A 23,414-nucleotide genomic window follows, 5' to 3' on the forward strand; every position below is an offset into this window, starting at 1 on the left:
CAAAGAACCTCTTTGGAGATTCAATAATGAGGTACTAGCCTCACCTGAAAACCAAAAGGTAATTGAAGATACAATCAAAAACTATTTACTTGATAATAAAGAGAACACAACTTCTCACCTTATAAGATGAGAACCTCTAAAATCTACAGTTAAAGGAGTAATTATAAAAATTAAATCTAACATGAATAAGGAAGCAAACTCACAGCTAGCTACATTAGAGAAGGATATTGTTAAACTAGAAAAATCATACATCCTTAAAAACAACTCAGGAACGCTTATAAAGATCCTAAATAAAAAATATGAATACAACAAGATAATTAGTAAGAGAGCAGATATCTGGATAAAGAAACAGAAAAGTCTCCGTCTCTGTGAGGCAAACAAAGCCAGGAGGACGTTACCATCTTATTTCAAATTTAAAAGCCAGAGATACGCAATCAATGCTATTAAAGACGAAAAAGGATACACCCAAACTAATGGCAACAAAATTGATGGGACATTTAAAGAATTTTACCAAAACGTCTATAATGCAAACCCTAAAGTGAAACTACAGAAGATGCAGAAATATTTAAATGAGGCATCTCTTAAATCTTTAAGCGATGAAGAAAGGGATTCTATTAATGGTCCAATCAATATGGAAAAGCTGGAGAATGCCATTAAGAAGTTAAAATTAGGCAAAGCTCCGGACCCGGATGGGTTTAATGCATCGCTCTATAAAGAGTTTGGTGAGCACCTGAAGCAACCTCTGCTACTCCTTTATGATCAGTTTGCTTCATCTGGACCAGTAATTGGTGCCCCAGCTGAGGCAATAATTACCGTTCTCCCTAAGGAGGGTAAAGACAACCTGTTAACTAAGAATTACAAACCAGTCTCCCTCCTAAACCTAGACTGCAAATTATATGCCATGATTTTATCGTACCGAATACAAAAATACATTGCTAAGCTTATACACTCCTCCCAAACAAGCTTCCTAAAACAAAGACTTTCTAGCGACTAGACAAGAATTTTTTGCCATGCCATTGAAAAAGCAAAATTAATTAATTCACCAACTGTTGCCATAATGTTGTATGCGGAACAAGCGTTTGATAATGTAGATTGGACATTCTTACAATCAACACTCCGGAAATTCAATCTTGGTGATAATCTGGTCCAGATGATCATGGCACTTTACCATAGCCCCAGAGCTAGAGTTAGAGTGAGAGGTGCTTTTTCTTCTTCCTTCCCGCTGAAGCAAGGAACCAGACATGGGTGCCCCCTGTCTCCTTCACTGTTCCTCTTGGCTATTGAGCCCTTCCTTTAGCATCTAAGAGCAAACCAGACAATCCATGGCATAGACTTTAGCAAAACTAATTTTAAGGTTGCAGTCTATGCAGATGAAATACTGGTGGTAAACAAAGAAGCAGCCACAGCCATTCCGGCTCTTATGAAATCTATTCAGGGTTATGCTGAAGTATCGGGATACACCCTAAATAAAGACAAGACAAAAGTAAAACTACTTAACCTATCTGGGTCCAGAGAAGTTTTGGAGAACTCCAGGTTGACGTGGCAGACAGGTATGATTAAGTACCTAGTCATAGAATTCTCAAACAAACTGATTTCTACGCTAGAGGAAAACGAAACTATCATCCTTAAAAAAATCACAGATCTTTTAGATGGGTGGTTACCAATATTCTTAACTTGATGGGGTAAAATATGAACAGTAAAAATGTTGATAACACCTCTCATAAACTATCTCATCAGTATGTTACCCATGACACTCTCAGATAACTTCCTCAAGAAAATAGATAAATCCATCAGTACATTTTTATGGCAAGGGAAAAGAGCAAGAATTACTATAGGAAAACTAAAGCTTGACAAAGAAACAAGGAGGTGATGGGCTTCCAAATTTTAAGAACTACCAAACGGCCTACCTCTGCAAACAGGCATCTGCATGGTTCATGGATAATCTTGAATACAGACCCCAGTGGCTAGACACAGAACTAAATCTACTTAATGAGATACCGCTTCAGGCTATAGTGACTATGCAGGTCTCATTGTTAGAACACAATACATCATACTTAAAATGAAGATTCGCTCTGATTCGCCTTTACACGCGATCCAATACAAAAATTGGTGCCTCACACATAGTGACGATTTGGCATAACCCCTTAATAGGAATAGACAGGCAAACAATCTACTGGAAGGACTGGTCACAAAAAGTCATTCATTTTATCAAAGACCTATTTGAGAATACTTCAACCATTCTATTCTCTATTCTCTGTCCTCAAAAGAGAAAGAGGGTTATCTGACATAGACTTTTACAAATTCCTTAAACTTATGGTACAGATTTCTAAACTGGCTACGAACCCTTTTCCCCCTTCACTCCCTTCCAAATTGAACAAGTTGTGTAATACCTGCCACATGTTCTTGAGAATATACAAAGGGCGCTAGTGAGCTGCGAGTGAGCAGAGAGAGAGCAGTAACGGAAGGAAGGACAGCGGCAGCGGCAGCGAGCAAAAACGCCATCGCCATTTCACCGGCCCTGCCAAGCTGCCTAAGCCGCCCAAACTGCCTAAATTGATCGCCGCGGATAGTCGGTAACTGCTGGTGTGAGCCGGGGGGTCGTTGGACATCACGGGGACATCGCAGTATAACCGGACAGTAGCGGGATACGGGGTATGGTGGTGTGACGAGGTGAGGCATATTGCACCAGCGTTTCAAGACTTGCCGTTCGGAACGCGCTGCCCCTAACCTCCTGAGCCTTCTGTGCACAGATATAATTCGGACATAATTCCCCACGAGTGAGAGAAGAAGGGGGGACGAGGGAGCGAGGGAGCGTTGGCAGCTACTACAGTCTATAGAAGAAGGTAACCACCGCGTTTAGAGCGCTTAGAGCGAATTTTAGAATAGCGCTGTGCTGTGGCTCGCGCTTTGCTTTTTAAATACCCTTTGTGTATTTTGGTTGTAATTGTGTTATATTTGCCCCTGATTTTAATCCGCTATTGCAGCGACCCCCCCTGGCCCTCACCACACATAAAACAAATTCCAGCACCGCTACTTAGCGGGTCCGGGCTCCGGGGTTCCTGGGTGACGTGACGACGACGCCATCTTGGGAAAGCTGTTACCTTCCTTGTTGGGGGTTAGCGCGCTAGCGCTTTTGACCACCACTCGCCTATTTAAGGTGAGCTTGGACTCGGGGTTTGCCTGGAGAAGGTAAACACCGCGTTTAGAGCGGTTAGAGCGAATTTTAGAATAGCGCTGTGCTGTGGCTCGCGCTTTGCTTTTTAAATACCCTTTGTGTATTTTGGTTGTAATTGTGTTATATTTGCCCCTGATTTTAATCCGCTATTGCAGCGACCCCCCCTGGCCCTCACCACACATAAAACAAATTCCAGCACCGCTATTTAGCGGGTCCGGGCTCCGGGGTTCCTGGGTGACGTGACGACGACGCCATCTTGGGAAGGCTGTTACCTTCCTTGTTGGGGGTTAGCGCGCTAGCGCTTTTGACCACCACTCGCCTATTTAAGGTGAGCTTGGACTCGGGGTTTGCCTGGAGAAGGTAACCACCGCGTTTAGAGCGCTTAGAGCGAATTTTAGAATAGCGCTGTGCTGTGGCTCGCGCTTTGCTTTTTAAATACCCTTTGTGTATTTTGGTTGTAATTGTGTTATATTTGCCCCTGATTTTAATCCGCTATTGCAGCGACCCCCCCTGGCCCTCACCACACATAAAACAAATTCCAGCACCGCTACTTAGCGGGTCCGGGCTCCGGGGTTCCTGGGTGACGTGACGACGACGCCATCTTGGGAAGGCTGTTACCTTCCTTGTTGGGGGTTAGCGCGCTAGCGCTTTTGACCACCACTCGCCTATTTAATGCTCGCTTGGAGCATAGCGGTCTAGCGCAGCGGTCGCGCCTTCGCTACGCCTGAGTCTCACCAGAGTCCTGCCCGTCTGCGCCCGTCAGCGCTAAGGCAGGGCTAGGGCAGGGGACTCCGGCTCACTCAGGATGATATCTGCTGAGCGCCTGTGTTTGCTGCGACACCAGGTACGAGATTGTTATCATGGTTCTTTGGATCCCCTCAGCGGGCCGTATCAGTGCCCCACCTGTTCTTTTAAACTACCTCTGCCTTTGCCTATTAAGGGTTTTCAATTTAGGCCTCCAGTCGACAGCAAACAAGATACTGTTGCAGACTTACCCACTCAATCTACCCTTAAAGTTTTACATCTGAATGTCAGATCATTGTCCTGCCACTCCCAAGAAGTTTTTTCCTTGATAACTGATGATGATCCGGATATCTTTTTTTTCACGGAAACCTGGCTGCATGATCAGTCTATGGCGGTCACGAATCTAGCTCTCCCCGTGGGATACACCATGCACTCCCTCCCTCGCAATGCTAGAGGTGGAGGTATAGCAGTTGCGGTAAAATCATGCTACCCCTGCATATGGAAATCCATCACCATTGCAGGATGTGAGAGTGCCCTTTTTAACATCTCAGTGAATCCCCACTTTACTTTTACGGGACTACTAATTTATAGGCACCCTGGTCCTGATGGCGCTTTTCGCCAAAGCCTCCCGGAGGTGATTTCCTCCCTAGTTTTAAAAACAGCTAATTTTACGATTATTGGCGACCTTAACTTGCATATGGATGTCCCATTCTCCAACTCGGTCCATTGCTTGTTAGCAGATCTTGAAGCGCTGCAATTGATTCAAATGGTACAACTACCGACCCATATAGGTGGCCACTTACTAGATCCCGTTCTGACGAATCTTGTGACTAACATCTCAGTGCTGCATCCTAGACCTATGGCCTGGACTGATCACCACTTGATTGAAATTCGTATCATTACTACTATTCCTCTCCCGAGAAATAACACCCCAGCCAGTTTCAGACGCCCCTGGAGAAACCTAAATTTAGAGCATTTCCACCAGCTCTTGATGAAATACAATCCCCTACCCCCTACTGAAGTCTCTCGCGGCTATGATAGTTTCTGCGAATGGCTAAATCACTCGCTAGATATGCTCATTCCGGCCAAGTGGAGTAAGACTAGATCTAGTCCTTCTAGCCCTTGGTATGATGATTCTCTTAAAATACTTAAAGTCTCCTGTAAAAAGGCAGAACGCGCGTGGCGCAAAACATATGATACTGACCTCAAGGCGGCCTATAGGGCCTGCACTAGAGTGTATCATCGGGTCATATGCGCAGCTAGGGCTGCTTTTTACTCTCAGGAGATTAAGAACAGTACAAACCTGACTAAGGTCATCTTCAGGGTGTGTAAGGACCTTACAAGCAAGAGGACTGACAGTGCTGCTACTGAACCCTCCATGGCACACTGCGAGGATTTAGCCTCGTTTTTTGTAGAAAAAGTGGAGGCCATTTACAGATCATTTTCTCAGCTCCCCATCAGGGAGAATTTGTCTACATCACTGGTTCTCAAACCATTGTTGATTATTCCCAGTCCTACTCTGGATGAGTTTTTAGCTTTGACGACAAAAGTCAAATCCGGCTCTCCGGATGACCCAATGAGACCCGCTCAATTTCGAGAATCTGCTGAATGCTGTTATCCTGCCTTGCAAGGTCTTATCAATTTGTCCTTTAGCACGGGCAGTGTTCCCAGGGCTTGGAAACAGGCGACGGTCATCCCTATCCTTAAAAAACCTGCCCTTGACCCCACTAAGCCAGAACACTATTGCCCCATCTCCCTTCTTCCTTGGCCAGCCAAACTAGCAGAAGCGCATGCTAATCGAATTCTATCATCTCACCTGCAAGAAGCGAATCTACTGGATAAATCCCAGAACGGATTCCGTGCGGGTCATAGCACCGAAACTGCTCTTTTGGCTGTGGTGGAGCACATCAGGAAGATGTTGGATCAGGGTCAGACGGCGGCACTGATCCTTTTGGATCTCAGTGCCGCCTTCGATACGGTGTCCCATCAGATTCTTTTACACCGTCTGATGGAGGCAGGAGTTGGAGCGGTGGCACTTGAGTGGTTTCGTTCCTTTCTTAAGGATCGAGGCTTCAAAGTGTCTACACCTCCTTTTGTCTCAGCTTCTCGCCCTATACTTCACGGTGTTCCCCAAGGTTCGGCTCTTAGCCCTACCTTATTTAATTTATATGTTCAGCCTTTGGCGGAGGTAGCCCATAGTTTCGGTCTCTCCTTAGTGTCATACGCCGATGACACGCAGCTGGCGGTGGCACTTAATGGCGACTCCAACATGGACGCCCCCACCTTCCAGTCAGCGCTAAAAGCTGTTGCTGGCTGGATGGCGAACAATCGACTTCAACTTAATGCCTCTAAAACCGAGGTCATTATTTTTGGTAGGGAAAGTGGGTTATGGGGAGATCAATGGTGGCCGTCTGATCTAGGCCCTGTTCCCACCCCTGTAAGTGAAGTCAGAAACCTCGGGGTGTGGTTTGATGACAAGCTTTCTTTCACCTCCCACACTAAGCGCGTGGCTGGCGCATGTCTAGGTACTCTGCAGTGTCTGCGACCTATTTTTAAGTTTTTTGATGCGGAGACCAGACAGATTATAGTCCAAGCTATGGTTCTTACCAGATTGGACTACGCCAACTCTCTGTTTTTGGGTCTAAATCAGGCCGAACTATCCCGACTTCAGAGGGTCCAAAATGCGGCGGCTAGGATGCTTGTCGGCCTTCCGAAGTTTGTCTCAGCTCGTCGAACCATCCAGGATCTTCATTGGTTACCGATGGAGCAAAGAATTAAGTTTAAGGCCCTCTGCCTAACTTTTAAAATTCTTAAATTTGCCTCCCCTCCTATTCTTTCACAGACTATCCTGCACTATGTCCCTGCTAGAACCCTTCGATCTGCTGGATTGAATCTCGCCATTGTACCGCGTTTTAAGGGAGCTAGAATGGGTGGACGTTCGTTCTCGGTGCTGGCGGCTGCCCTCTGGAACTCTCTGCCGGCTCCTCTCCGCTCAATCCCTGACCTGCTCCCTTTTAGGAAGGCAGTGAAGACCTTCCTCTTTTCTACAGTGTAGATTTTGTCTCCTGCCTTCTGTTGTGTTGTGTTACCCAACTCTCCAAAGCGCCGGGACGCCTCTTGGCTGCGGCATCCGAGCGCTATACAAAATAAAATAACATAACATAACATAACTTCCTGAGCCTTGTAAGGCCCAAAAGTCTAACGAGGGAAAGAGAGAGGCTCAACAAAATAGCAAGGCAATTTACCCAGATTGGGAGCTAATCCATATGATGCCCGTTAAACACAGAATATCCCCCACACTCCCTCACACAACATACATGATAATAAATAGGAGCTATTGGACACCTGCTAGACTACACAAACTTAAACCTATCCAGTCTCCACAATGCTGGAATTGTAATTCCCAAACAGGCGATTTATCACACATGCTTCTCCTCTGTCCACTGTTACAGAACTACTGGAGCAAGGTCCTTAAATATATCTCCCAGACACTCAACATCTCCTCAGTGAAAGAAATATCATATATCTTATTTGGCTTCCAGGATCCGGACCTAAAGTGGGATGAAGACGACTCTCTGCTTGACTTAATGTTGACCTTGGCATGTAAATAGTCCTGTGTAACTGGAGAAGCATTGATAAAATCTCATACAAAACTTGGCAGGAATGGCTTACCTTCATGAGGGGTGCGGATAATACCGATCTTCAAGTTTCCCCTTGGAAGCCAAGACACAAGAAGACCTGGAAATCCCTGGACTACGTCTGTAGGGTTTTTAAACCCCCTTGAAATTTACCCTAATATCCAAAACTGCTAGAGCCAACATGCACCACAGCAAGATCTGGAATACGGCCAGCCCAACAAACAGCTGATGTGATGATGAGCTGCGGACTACTTCAATGCAATATGAGTATCCATTGGCCCAAGTTAGTTCTCTTCTTCTTCTTCCTCTCTCTTATTGGTTAACTATATACTTACCTATTTATTTACTTTAAGTTGTTTACTTTCTTTAGGAACCATAGGAGTATAGAGGTTATGTAATAAAGGTGATATACAACTTGCTATATATGATCAGAATTGTAACTGTGGTGCATCGCTGATATCGACCATCAGCAGGCAAGGTTCGTAGGGTAATGAATCAAATTGAATTAGAGCAACAAGGATGTATCCATCCATTGTGCTTTGTCAACTATGCGCTGTCATTTCTTTCTACGCAATTGTATTGTCTGTAAGCACTATTACCAAGTATTATCAAAACATTTACCTTCTATCCTCTCTGATTATCAACAAGAGCTCTATTTGTTTGTTTTACCCTGTTTGCTTTATTGGTATTGCAAAAATCAATAACAATTTACTGAACAAAAAATATTACCAAACAAACAAATTATTTAAAACATAAATGTATTTATTTTATTTCCTACCCTATAACACCACAACAATAAAAAAGACTTCAACATTATTATTAACATGTATTTCCATAATCAACATAATTAATAATGAATTAAAAAAAATGTATTAATAAAAAAAGATAATAAACATTCATTGAGTAGACGTTTTTTAACACTATAAACACCACAACACATACCTAAAATGAATTACACAATTACCATATTTAATTACTAATTAATTAAGTTAAATTAACAACTGATTAATAATTCATCAATAAAAAATAATTACTTTCCACCCTTCCCACCATGTACACCTATAAACACAACACACACCTAAAATTAATTACACAATAACCATCATTAATTGATTAACAATACATTATTAAATAATTATTAATACATTAATTTACACATTGAACACTATAACATCTCAAATAAACAAATATTAATAAATACAAATTATCCAATAAATGGAATATAATTAAGTTACTTCCCACCCTATGCCCCTATAAACCCACAACCTGCTACTGAATTAAACAGGCTAATTCCAAATAAAAAATTAATAATAACTACAAAAAATAATTAATACATTTTAAATAAATAAATAACTTTCCACCCTGTTCCCCTATAAACCCACAACCCGCTAGGGAACTAAAAAACAAACATCACACACATATAAAATATATACTAAAATACAGAACATTAATGAAAAATCGATATTTTTAACCACATTATTTTTGCAAACGATATATAACTAATGTAAAATTGATATTCTTGACCACAAGACTTTGTCTGTCGATATTCCTGATTCACGATATTTCTGCCACAATATTTGTGCATTTCAATACTTTGTAATCGATATTCTGTCCCTGCACCCTCTTTGAATGCCTGCCTTCGCCTTTTGTTGATTTCTATATTATTACGTTACACTTACTTCAATGTTCTTCTCTCAACACAATGGAAACAATTGGTTTGGGTATTTGATGTCTAAAGTACATAGAATGAGACTATTTTTTTGTAATTATGTTTTTCACTTTAGATGCTCTTTTGCTGAAAGTAGTTGTGTAGGTTAATTGTGTATTTTATTTGCCTCCTGTGAAAGTATTCATTATTATGGCATATTCCCGTGCTATTTCCAAGATTTTTTGAATGCCCCCTGTTCTGTATTATGGTAATCAACTTCTCTGCTTGTTGGAAATAGTCTTCTTCACTGCACTTTTTTAAATTCACAAGAATTATCCAAACGATAAATTCTCCCAGAGGCTGCATGGATGGTTGCATTCATAGGGTTGGAAGGTATTGCGATTAATTTGTTTTTGATATGGTAGTGTATAGATTTGTTCATTTTCATGCGGTAGCTATTGGTCAATGATGGTGATTTATTGTCCCTGGAGAAGGTGAATTGAATATCATTTTATCTACAATTCAGTCATGCATGGAAGCATGCCACTTGCGTTTGAGGACCTTCCCAAATGCAAACCACATTGCCCACATACCTTTTCCTGAGAAATAGACTGTCCCACTGCAGTTCCTTTTATTTGTAAATAATGCTCTTGCATGAAAAATAACAGTTGAGACCGATCTTTGTTTGACTTAGTATTAATGCCATTCCTTCCAGAGCTAAATCTTATGCGATATTAGCATACAAGGCTTTTATGTGTATGGCAACCTTAAAGAGCCTAATTTCAGAGATTTCTTTCTTCATTGAGAAGCTGTTTTATGCTGTCTTATGCTTCTCTTCTGAGGTTAAAATGCAATTTCCTTTAATGTGTGTTGCTCTGTAGTTGGGGTAAAATGTTAAAATATGATGTGTTTTCAATCACTATTGCCTAGGTGCACTGGTAATATTACTATAGGGTTTTCCATTTGTAGATGTTTCAGTGTTTTACAATGTGTGTGTTTCAATTTGAATGTGTTTAAATGTTTTGTTCTTTTCTAATTTATTGATATTGTTTAAGATTGATTTTTCAAAGCAGTTTAGTTGTAGAGGTATAAGTCATATAGGCGGTCAAAAGCTGATTTTTTCTTCTGAACCCTATAGTGCATTCCGGGCATCAATCTTTTAGCCTCTTCAAGAATATGGTGGCCATCTCTGGCATAAGGGTGACTCTGTAAATTTGGGGCTGATTTGACATATCAAGGCTATAATATTTGCATATTGTGTCCTGATGTTTGTGAGGTAATAGAAAACTGAGAAAGCACATTGGAGGAAACTAAATCATGGAAAATCCATTTTAAGGAAATATGAATACAACTTAAATTAGATGAAACATTATAAAGGAAAGATACTTTTAAGTAAACATCCAAAATCACACCCTTGGAAGAATAGGGGTAGTGAGAGTTTTTTGAGTTCAGGGATGGGTGGTGTTTTTTTTTTTTTTTAGAGTTTTAGGGTTATGGGTGGCTGGAGTTAAGAGGTGATGAGGGCTTTTAGGGATCAGACAAGGGTGGAGTTTAGGGTGGTGAGGCATTTTTTAGGGTTCACAGATAAGTGGACTTTTGGGCTGGTGAGGGGTTGTAGTGTTCAGGTATGTCTGGTGTGTGGGGGAGTTGAGTTTTTTTTACATTTAACTGATCTGTGGATTTTAGGGTTGGTCAGTGTTTTAAGGTTCAGTGATGGGTAGAGTTGTGCAGAGGAGAATGCTTTTTAGTGTTCAGGAATGATTGGAGTTTAGTGGTGAATAGATTTTAGGTTAAGAGATGGGTAGAGTTTAGGAGTAGAAAGGACTTTAAGGTTTAGGAATGTGCGGGTTTATTGGTCATAGGTGAGTGTAGTTTATGCATCAGGAAGCCTTTTTAGGGGGATAAATGGGGGTGGTGTTTAGGTGTGGTGAGGCTTCAGTGAATTAAAAACATTGATTGACAATGTAAAAGATATCAATCTGAAATAATGACCCCTGAAGTAAAGGATTAAAATAAATACCTTCAGCAAACTTTTTCTGAAAGTAAGACCTGTAATAGTTTCAACTAAACTTTAAAAATAAGTATGAAGGAGCCAATTTTGGAAAAAAAAGACTTTCCAAGAATTGGTTTCTATGAAATGTAAAAGCCATTCATCCTTGATTTTGCAAAAACAGTTTAGATTACATTGTGACTCAATAATGGTATTCCATTACATTGTTTTCTAGGAAATCCCATACAACCATTGTGTCCTCCTTGCATTATGTTTGCAAACCATAGCTTAACTGTTTCAAGTACAAATATGGGTGATTGTTTCTCATGTAATGGTCTTCGTGGTGGCCGTTAGCATAAAAGACAGTTGAAATTTGTTGACATCATTGGCTTATTAAGTCCTGTAACATTACATGGTTTGTGTGTGGGGACAAAGTTGTATTACTATCCTTGTGGGGACTTGGGTGTGTTAATACACTCACTCTGCACGGACTTGATGGCAGTGTGGGGAAAAAAACAACATTAAAAGAGTGAGAATATGTTTGCATGCTATTAGGTGGAGGTGGGAGTTGGGTCAGGATCATATTCTTGCCTTTTGGTGACATCTTGATGGTCATTTGAGATAATAATTGCACTGCCTTACTGGGTCACCCATCTATATATTGTGCCTTCATGGGTATGCAGGGGCTCCCTTTGGCATAATAGTGAGGTTGGAAAATTGTCAGCATTTTGGAATATTTTAGTCCTATAAGGGTTTAATGAAAGAATAATGGTGGACCTGGCATATATTTGCTTGATGTACCCTCACACCTCTGGAATTAGGGTACAAAACTGTAAAATAAGATTGGGCCAAGAAAATTGTCAAAGACAAGGGATGGATGGAATGGGCCACAATCCTGTCCTTCATTTCCCTTTTGACCATTTCACTAAAACCAGAGACCAACTTTGTTCAAATGTGCTTTGGTCCTCCTATAATAGATTCAGTGCATACTATCATGCTAAGCCATACGCCATCTGAAAGAAAACTCTAGCAACCTCAGACTGGTTTCAGCACTGCATGCCTTCATGAGTAAATTGCAACTTGTGTATTATACACTGTGAGCTAGTGGACCCATGTCAGAGCATATCAGTCACACTAATGACAAATTACATAGACAAAATAAAAAGGAATAAGATTAAGCTCACTGTGTCACTACAAAGGCCAACAAAATAATAGGACTGCTAGCACCTTACGGCCCTTTGCTCTTTGGGAAAGACAATAAAAGTGATGATTGGAATGCTTACATTAATTTTAGACACTTGCATTTCAGCCAGCCATATGCATATAGGAATTGCCCTAGCTCCACTGGCAGCAGGACAGACAAACTGAAAGGTCAGGTCCCCTCTAGACAGAACCACAAGTAACCTCAGATCACCTTTTGCCCTTGCTATACCTCCTCATTAAAGTGCAGTTTTGATTTAGTGAAATTGGGACCCATATCTTGGCATATATACTGCCCTTATGTCAGCTCACTTAGAAAAACAATAATGTGATGATAGTGTGTGAATTAATCTTATTCACTTGTAAATCATTGAGTTCCCTTACAGTCCTTCAGTTTTCTTACGATGCCACTCTACACTGAGATCATTGAAATGCTAATTAGACTTGGTCCTTACACAATTGGCCCAGACTTCCAAAATGTGAATACAAGCAATCAGAGATCAGTTGCTGCCTTGTTGGGCCTCCTTAGTGAGGTACAGCATCATCCACATAGAACAAGGAGCACAGGAGCCATGTTATAGCATATCCATCACTCATAAGGCGACTCACTCTGAAAAGTTCGATTATTTAAGATTATGATACCTACGTGATGCAAGGCATGTTCTGACTGTGTTTGTCAATCAATGTTAAACATTAGGGGCAAGATTTAGCACTTACTCCCGCAGCGCTGCAGCCGCCGATGCTGCACTGCATGAAAGGAGAGAACAGGAGAGCGCCATATTTACAGAGATATGGCACTCTCCTCCCCTTTGCCTAGCGCCAACACTGAAATCAGCTGTTGTCATGAAGACACCTTTGTGTCATAGTGCAAGGGTGTTTCAATGAGTTTAGCATAGGTTTTGTACTGGAAAGGTACCCATTCAGTACAATGCAGAGACTGACTTTAACCCTTTTCCCTCTTTGTATGTGTGGTGTACAGTGAAGCATACGTACAAAGCTGGAAAAGGAATTTCCTTCTTTCTGACGCTAAACCCTATCTACTTTATTTAGGAAACAGGGTGAGTTGCATGGGAATGCCCATCCTCCATCCATGGGATGCCCCCTCTTTGCGCTTAGGAATGCAAAGTAGCGCTATGCACTGCTTTGCGTTACTTTCATGTTATTACACGGAAAGTATAAAAAAATTATTTTGCGCCCATTTGTGTCAATTTTGTGACGCAAACATCTTAGTAAATCTCACTCTAAATATCATCTTTTATTTACCTGCCATTAGGTAAGCTTTTTGCAGCACTGGCAATCAATATACATGCATCTGTATCGTCATTAATGGTTTTCACGATTCCTTTTCAAAACTACACACCTGGAGCTGAGCAAAGAACTTCCATGGAGTCAATTATTTTACAAAAAGTTTAGATATGGATATTTGTAATTAAAATTTGAATCTTTTAATAGAGTTCAGGTGTCTAAGCCTAATTAGTTGGGCACAGTCACTGCAGCGGTATAAAAACTAGGGGCCTCATTTGCAATATTTTTGACGCACAGCAATGCGCAAGTCTTCCTGCTGCGCTGCCATGCGTCAAAATAAAAGGGCAGGAATGCGGCATATCTACAAGATATGGGACATTCCTGAGCTTCTCCCCTGCGCTGGCGCACAAACAGCAGCCGTTCGCCAGCGCTGATAGCCTTGCGTCATTTTGCAAGGGTGCCTGCACTGAGGAGATCATTGTTTTTGTGCAGGAAGGGACACCTTCCAGCACAAAAAGAATAATTAAAGGCAGTTTCCATGTTCTAGGTGTGCTGCAGAATGCAACACGCAAAGAAAGACAAAACAAAAACAGGAGAAATAAAAGTATTTCTCCTCATTGCACCTCCTTACGCCTCCCCTGGGAAGACGTAGGATTCCCATAAATCGCCCTTTTCACGCAGAGTTATTCATGAAAGGGAAACATGTTTAGAAAGCCATGAAAAATCATGCAGGGTGACTTTACATCGCATTGTAAATATGGGACAGCCCATTGTGCTGCCAGTGTGTCAATAAAAATGACATACCGGCGACGTAATGGGCTTGCAAATAAGCCCCTAGATGTTCTTAATGGATGTAACAGGAAGTGTACAGCAAAAAAGGTGGAAAACTGCCAGGATCTTTTAACAAGGAAGCACCTGCAGTACATAAAAATACTTTATTAAGAAACATAATTATTCAATACATAAATTAAGACATACCTTTTACTCTGCTGATAGGATGTTCTCTTTGTCTGTGCATTCCTTATTTCACTCACATAGCTCCATTTATCATTCATTGCACGTTTAAACAAGCAAAAGTCACAATCAGTCAGATTGATAGTGCATGGAAGAAAAGGTAGGAGGAGGCATTGAAGAAGGATTAACCACAAAGGCTGAGGTGGCAGGGAGTGCGGCATGGATGCAGAAGTATTTTTTGCATAACAAATCTATGCTCAACTGGTTTATTAAAGTATTTGCAAACAAAGGATATTCAACCAAAACACTACACATATTAGCAAGGCAATACGTAATATCAAAGATGGTGGAAAGGACACAATGCTCACTGGTGGGATGATTGAAAATGAAAAGGACAATACAATGGCAATAACCTATATTATAAATTGAAGTATGTAATACCCATGTAAAACATTACAAACAATACAGTCTAGTTCTGACACCGGTACTCACTGGTAACAGAAATACCATACTGTACCTATTCATCTATGTTACAGCACATTGAGGAATTATTGTTGTATAACATTTTATTTTTATTTTTTACAATTTAATAATTATTATTTAACATTAGTTTACTTTTTAAATGCAGATTAAAATATGTTTTTTTAAATAATTATTAAACTCAATTATTTTGTTCAATACTTTAACAATTAGAGTGCTCCATTCCCGTGGCGGAGATCTCAGCCTATGTGTGAAAAGTTACAAGTTAACTTTACATTGTAAATTCAGTCTTCAGGCCTGGCCTAAGATTTCTGTGCCCCATACCTAAGGGAATGGAGTCATATAAGTCTGCACTTGGGTGTAAATCTACGTTTGTATGTGAATCAGGACCATGGTCTTTAACATTATTTTACAGCAATGAAAAGAACGGTCTCTCTAAAGAGCTCTGCTGCACATTGGAGCAAGGTTAGCTCTATATTAAATACTTTAAAAAGTTAATAAGTCTGCTTACTATTAACTTTGCAGTTAACATGACTCCCTTGTAAGAAAATAGGCTTTTTGCAGGGGCCCGGCCTACATTTTGCACACCACTTGGAGTACTAGATGCTGGCTTCAACTCTGAAAGTGCACCGGAGCCTGCTGTCGAGGCCCCAGTGCTAGTGCTCTCTCCATAAACATGATGCATGTGAATTGGCTATCCCAATTTACAAGGATTTAACCACCATTTGTTTTTAATCAGTACCAGGTGTACCTAGGGCATGGAAGTTAAAGGGGTCATAAGGGCCTGAAGCACTGATTGTACCACCCTGCGTGACTCATGTAAACAGATGACTTCAGCCCTGCCATTGCAGACTGAATGAGCAGTGCAAACTGTTCAAACTCGACTTTGCCCTCACCAGGTCTGGCAATACCAAAGCATATTTTTTATATATAAGCCATTCACCCCTAAGGTAGGCCCCCTGAGCCCAGGGTGCATTATAATATAGGTGTGGGCATATTAGTGCAAGCTTATATATCCTGACAGTAGCCTCTTTTCATTAAGCTCTACTATAAATGATTGGGAGTCATAAAATAATATAGTCTGGCACATGGGCACCCCCGAGGTTGCTTGCTCCATTATCGTTCAAGTGAAATATGTAATGTTTGGCATCACACAACTTGTCTTATCACCCCTGACATGAGTGCCATGTCAGATTTGATGTGACCCAGGCGGCCTGAAGAACTGATTGTGCCAACTTAAATGACCCAAGTAAACAGATGATTGCAGACTGTATGAACAGTGTGAACTGCTCAGACGCACCATGTGTGGCAAGGTCAAAGCACTATTTTTAATATGCCAGTCACCCCTAAGATACGCATACTGAGCCCAGCATTATATTGAAGATAATGTGAGTTTATGAATCCCTTTACTAACCTCTTTTCATTAAGGGCTACTATAAGTGATCAGGAGGCCATAGGGCAACATAAACCGGCACCCAGGCATCCCAGAGGTTGCCAGCTCCATTATGATCCCACTGAAATATGTCAAGTTTGACTATCTTAGAGGTTGCCCACCTTGTTGCCCAAGCATTTCCTGTACCCTGGCCGATAGCCCAGAGCTGCTGACACCAAGACAGGAATCTGACCTTCCCTCCCTGAGAGGATGGCTAATGAAGTGGCACATCAAGGAAGTGAACTTCAAAGCTTACACAACCTCTGATATACACCCAGGTTGCCTCCATAGGTAGAATCAGCCATCTCTCCCCAGGTACATATTCACCCAGGCAGGTGGGAAAATTATGTAGTCAGGAGGTGTACACCCCCGGAGGGTTGGCCACACCCCTTGGGCGTGCTACCTGCTCCGTACAGCCAAAGATGGTTTCTGCCATTGCTAAAAGTGGCAGACTAGAGTGGCTTGCGTAGCAAAGGTGGCAAACACCCCTGTATGTGGTCACCTCAGGGGTTGATTAGTCTCTGGGGCAATTAGTCCATTGCCTACCTGCACCCACACCCCTATCACCCCTAAAACAAGGCTTTAACGGTCATCCCTGCCAGCAGAACATCAGATCTGATGATTAAACTTGCAACAAAAGACAAAGAAGAGACCCGATTCTGCAACCTCAGTACCTGCACGAAACAAAAGCACAATACTCTGCACCTGTGGCAACCATCCGGCAACTGCACAACTGCAGCTTAAACAGGATCAAAGACCAGTTCCCACAGACAGAGGGATCCCCTTGACAGTCAAAGGCATCGATAGAGTCCCTTGGCTAACCACACTAGTCCCCTGCAGCCCACAGGTAAAAGCACAGTCCCCTAAACAAAGAATCACTTGCCAATCGGGATCTTCAAGGGTTTGCCCAAAAGTAGATGGTTCAATGCATTGTGGTAAATGTAGGCCTGACCTCCAGCAAGTTTCAGGTGCTACCATTTTCCTTCAGACCTCTTGACATCAAAATACCTTCTCACTGACGTTGCCGCTGCAAAAACCTGCTGGTGGCCAGTCCAGCTACCACTACCTTTATTTGACACTACAACCCATGGGAACTCTGCAGCACCTTCAACTGACCACCTCAGAGGCCACATTCTCGACTCTTTCCATCCATTTCATCACCAGCACCGTCTTAGCAATAAAACTAGCTCCCCCGTAACTCCCCCTTCAGCACCAGGGACAGTCAAAGAAACTCAGCACCGGGGCCGAACGAGCAAGGTGAAATTCAACTGACTGTCCTAGTCCTGAGACCGACATCAACTTAACCTCCAGTGGGTTTTGCCCAACTCGACCTGCAAGTGGTCAAATGGCACCAGTGCTTTTTACCAGTGCAGTGTTAAAGTTGTGCAGTATGGAATTGCACTGATTTATTTTTCCTTCTAAAATCCCCATCTCAGGTTATACTAATTTGATTGTGTTCATTTTGGTGTCTAAATGTATTTTTAAAATGTGCTTTCTTTTTAGAAATGGGTGTCGGATTTCTTGTGAGTCATGCTATTATGTCCTGACAGCGATCTCAGAGTGGATGGCTGCTAACTATTTGCAGGTTAATTCGTCCAAATCTGAGATCCTTCTGATGGGCAGAGATCACCATCTCTGGGGCAAGGAATGGTGGCGTCCTGCTCTCGGGGCTCTCCCCACACCCAAACTAGTGCAGAAAAATCTAGGCATAATAATGGACAGTGAGACCCATGCCAAATCAGTGGCAGGGAAATGTTTTGGACTACTACGGGGTCTTAAATCTGTACTGGGTCTCTTTGACTCTAAGACTCTTCAACTGATCATTCAATCCTCTGTCCTTGCCAGACCAGATTATTGCAATGTGCTTCTCTCGGGAGCTGCCAAATCCATTGTTAAAAGGCTTCTGTGAGTTCAGAATGCAGGTGCTCGCACAATTTTTGCAATCCCTAAATACTGTCATGTCTCCAGCCTCCTCTGCTGGCTTCACTTGCTCGCTCTCGAACAGAGAGTGTGCTTTAAAAACGCTGTGCATCATCCACAGAATTGTGGCAGACAGCTGCCCTGGAATCTTGAGCGATTTATGCTCCCAATATGCTCCCTCTTGCCCGCAGCACTCAGCAGACTTGCTCCTGGTCAGAATTCTCCGGATACATAGCGTCAGAGCAGGCGGGCGTTCTTTTAGGTGGTTAGCTCCTGCCGTCTGGAACTCCCTCCCCATTCACATCCGCAGTACCCCGGACCACCTTACTTTTGGAAGTCTGGTGAAGACATGGCTATTTACTCAACGGTAAATTTTCCTCTGTTCTGCCATCTCACTTGGTGTTCATCTTAGCCCTGGGACGCCCCATTCCTGGGGCAGCCAAGCGCTTTACAAATACTTTAACATTAGCATTAATTATCATCCATGTTGGCACTCTGAAAAGCTTAACATATGTTCCTCTAGTAAAGCCTGACTGATCTGTGCCACACTACCAGTACTAAGCTAGGGATTTATAATTATGAATCCAAAGGACATATTTTGGTGCATTGTGAGAGTATTACATAGAGAAGCCTAACTAGCATCACTGCATAATACTCCACTTTCCTACATCCCATCCAGAGCAAAAGTGTTTAAAGCTGAGCAGCAAAAGTAGTTAAAGCAGAGCAGGGAGGTAAAATGCCAACTCAAAAACAGGTTCTTTTGTATCACTGCGGTCTCATAGTATTTTTCACAATTAGCACCATCTTATGATTGCACTCCATCACATTTGCTCACCGTCATATAGCCACATCCCTGTTTACTGGAATCAAGAATTGTGTCAGGATCCCCAGCAGGCACACATTTAGTACCTTCTTATGTAGAACATGCATAGAAACATCCCACCCTTGCACCCGCATAATCGTGTACAAGGAGTTTGAGCTGAGTTTCAAGAACTCCAACTTGCTCAGTTAAGTTTGTGGGTAATTTAAAGGGGCCTCATCCTATTTAAATATTTGTTTGAAAGATTGATGTCAAATTATGACGTACCTTTTTTGAATTTTCGAGTGCCTTTGAAAATCTGTAAAACATAGGTAAAGCTATGAATACCCTTCATGAAAAGCACAATTTGTTGAACGTTATTGAGTTGACATTATGCACATATATCTCCCTCTGTTGTGGTTCGATGCAGGCCTGGATCATACAAATCAGGTGTTCTGGGAACAGTGTGTCTAACATGCCTCTCAAGTCATCTTCATAGGGTCTAATCAAGATATTTTCCTTTGATTCACATGAATTGGTTATTAAACCCCACACCCTCGATGCACCAGAAGATGAGCATATATTGCACAGGGACACTTTAAAATTTAGGGTATGAGCTTTAAATTGCATTTTCGTGAATAGCAGGGCCGGACTGGAAATAGCGGGCACCGGGCATTTCTCTGGTAGGCCAGAAGGGTGGGGGACAGATTTCGACCGGTGGTGGATGTTTTTGTTACTGGGGACGGTTTTGCAGTGCTGCAAAATTGGCCCTTTGCAACAAAATCGCAGTAATAGTGGTCCCACCTGCACCCTCCTCACTGGGGCTGGTGGGACGTGATTGCCAGGGCTGGTTTGCTATCCCAGTCCGGGCCTTGTGAAAAGGTGATTGAAGAATAATAAGGTATGCAGCATGAATGCGTTCTATGCACAAAAAATGATTCACGTGTACAGCTTGAGGATATTTCTCCAAATCAATGCTGAATATTAATACCTTCACATGTCAAATTGTACAGTACCATGGCAATGTGAATGCAAAAGAAAGGTCGCCGGTCAGAAATAAATGGGAGAGCTAAATAATTGAAAAAGTTCCACAATTTTAAATGTTACCAGGTTACCTTTGCAACTACACAGTATAAGAGGGCTGAAAAAATGAGGCCAGATGAATTGATTGGTAAAAGAAGCATGCAGTACAGTTAGGAAGACATCACGTAAAAAGTGAGGGGCATATTTATGAAAGTTCTGTGTCACCCTTGCGCCAAGGGCGACACAACACTAAAGTAAGATTTATTAAGCCACACAATGACACCTTGCGAGGCCTTGCGTGGCTTGATAAATCTAGAATAAAGCAACACAACACAAATTGCTGCATTACTCTACCCCAGGGAGGCTTTCCATGGGTGGAGCGTGGGTGTTCCCATGCATCCACCAACGGATGTTGGTGCATTCCCAAATTTACAATTAGTGGTAGATCTGAGAATGCGTCAAAATGCTACACCTCCAAGGGTAGGCGTAATGAGGAGAAATATCTTTATTTCTCCTTTTTTTCCTTCTTTCTATGTGTTCTGCACTTTGCAGCAGCCATAAAAAGATATAAATGCCTCATAGGATTGTTTTTGCACAGGAAGGTATCCTTCCTGCACAAAAAACAGTCCTGCCTACAATGCAGGCACCCATGCACCATATTGCAAGGGTGCCTGCATAGCACAAGGTAGCCAAAAGGGTGGCAGTGTAAGGAAAGGACAGGAATGCACCATATTATGCCATTTTTGTTTTCACGCAGCACAGCTCAGTGCAGCAAGGTGGCTTGCTGCACTGCTTGAAAGTTTGATAAATCTTCCCTTGAGTAATTAGTCTAAAACTGTAAGAAGTAATGAAGCACTTGCTTAGGACAGCAAAATATATGGGTGATAATGAACTACCTTAACTATCTTTAAATAGCAAGATTAAATGACAATAGTTTCTTTATAAATTATCATTTCAAGAATCCTGTGTTTAATTTTCCAAATCCTGTTTACAGTTAGAGGTGGGAGCAAGAGGAAATGTTAATCACCCCCACATATCTGGTGAAATGTTACACTTCGCAAAGAAGCTCAGGGCCTCATTTATGGGGTTTTCGTCTAGGGCAGCGCAGCAAGTCACTGTGCTGCGTTGCCCTATTGTAATGATGTCACTTGTTCCATGGCTGGAATGTCCAGCGTGGAACCTTGGTTTCCCTATGTTCCCTTCCCTCTGCATTCTCTACAAGACAGTTGAGAATCCTTGGCTGTTGGATGAGGTTGTAATAAATACCTCCTACTTAACTACAACTGGTGTGGTTATCTACATTATTACACTGGCGACGCTTGGCTGGGATCAAGGAAAAGGATCAAGCTGAGAGGAAACAACCTCAATGACAACAAGGAGAAAAGAACTTTAAAAAAAAAAAACTCACCCTTCAACCGGACTTGTGTTTATGCTGCCTTTTCCGGTGTCAGGGTCGAGGAGACGTCGGACGGCAAAACGAGGAGGTGATTTCATGGCGAAATATGTTTAATGCTGATCCTGTGATGAGGAGGTAGGCCCGTGTGTCTTCCCTGAATCTAACGTGACGTTTGGCATGAAGGAAGAAAAGTCCCCCCTCGCCTGCAGAAAAGCGACCGGATGTTTTTTGGCGGCCATCTTGGGTGAGTGAAGAACTCGGGAAAGGAAAAGAAGCCCAACTCAATGTGAAAAGTAACCCGAGCGCTTTGTGTCGGCCATTTTGAGTCAGGTTAAGACTCCCAGGCTGGAAACAAGCCCGAAGTACTAAAGAAAGGAGCGTAAACGGCGTAGGACAAGTGTATTGTCATCAAAAACGGCCGTTTTTCGTGAGGAAAAGATCGTTTTTAGAGAAAAAAAAATTTTTTTTTACTCCTTTTGTGAACTTGGAACACTGAAGACGGTTGGAGGTTGGAAAATAAGGGAATCTAGACACTTGAAGCTCTCCAGGCGTGCCGGTAAAGGACTGTTTTCACACGGTGACAGGCACACCTTCTATTTGTGTTATAATTTTGATTTAAATTAATTTTGCCTCACCTGTAGTAAGGACATCAACGGTGACAGGCATACCTAAGTTTTTTTTTACCCTCTGGATAACAGTATTCTTAAAGCAATTGTAGTGTAATATATTTACAAATTTTATTTGCTTTAATTACAAGTTTGGAGGGAAGATACTACTAAAAATATGTATGCTTAGGAAGTTTAATTTTTTTTGTTTGAAAAACTGTAACGGGTACTGCTCTGGGAGATTGATTTAAAGTTAAAAGAACTAATTAGAATATAGCTACCATGCAGAATGTTACTTCTCCACCGTTTTTTTTTATCAGATCCAGGAGAACCTTTAGTTAAATGGAAAAAATGGAAAAAGATTTTTGAGAACTATGCTAGAGTGTGCGGTGCTAATTTGAGTGGGGAAAGAAAACATGCATTATTAATGCATTGCTTAGGCGGAGAAGGACAGGAGGTGTTGGAAAATTTACCTTTACTTACACAAGCTGACCAGAGAGGTTTGAACGAGTATGAAATTTGTGTAAGGCAATTAGATTTGCATTACTTGCCAAAGGTAAGCACGATTATGGAAAGGTACTATTTTGGCCTGCGTGAGCAAGGGAAGGAGGAAAGTGTAGAAGAATTCATTACTTCTTTACGAAAGTTGGCGTCAAGTTATAAATTTGGTGGGTTGGTGGAAGAAAGAGTTAGAGATCAATTTGTGTTGAGGTGCGGAAGTGATAAGATCAGGGAGGAACTCTGGCTTAAGGATGAGCCCCCTTTGGATGAAGTTATTAGTATCGCAAAGAGGGTTGAGCACATGTTAAAGTGTGTTTGTGAGTTGAGTAAAGTCAGTAAAGAAGAATCTACTAGTAGTAAAGTCCAAGAAGTAGAGTGTCAGGTGGTACAGAAAGATGTAAAGAAGAGAAATGAGGAACCTGTGCGTGAGAAGAGTACCGAGGTAGATAGCAGTGCTGTTAAGTTACAACCTGTTAGGAAGTTTTCTACACCCTTTCAGGATAATTGTTATAGGTGTGGAAGATTTGGACACATGGCTAATGCAAAGGAGTGTCCGGCAAATAGGTTCAGTTGTAATGTGTGTGGGAAAAGGGGTCACCTTGGGAAGAATTGTAGATTAAGAAACAAGAGAGATTATGGGACAGAGACTAAGTTGGTTAGTTTT

The 23,414-nt window shown here is 41.9% G+C and overlaps 1 long non-coding RNA gene across 1 annotated transcript in view; it reads right to left on the reverse strand.

The window, feature by feature from the left end:
- Nucleotides 1-21,792, reverse strand: part of LOC144761544 (uncharacterized) — a 44,463-nt gene extending 22,671 nt beyond the window's left edge. The window contains exons 1-2 of the long non-coding RNA XR_013595779.1: nt 21,657-21,792; nt 19,514-19,544 (exon numbers count right to left, since the gene is read on the reverse strand). This is a non-coding gene — a long non-coding RNA (uncharacterized LOC144761544). The remainder of the gene's footprint in view (nt 1-19,513; nt 19,545-21,656) is intronic.
- Nucleotides 21,793-23,414: the final 1,622 nt, after the last annotated feature.

This window comes from Lissotriton helveticus, chromosome 6, assembly GCF_964261635.1.
Source record: "Lissotriton helveticus chromosome 6, aLisHel1.1, whole genome shotgun sequence".
Classification (NCBI taxonomy): Eukaryota; Metazoa; Chordata; class Amphibia; order Caudata; family Salamandridae; genus Lissotriton; species Lissotriton helveticus.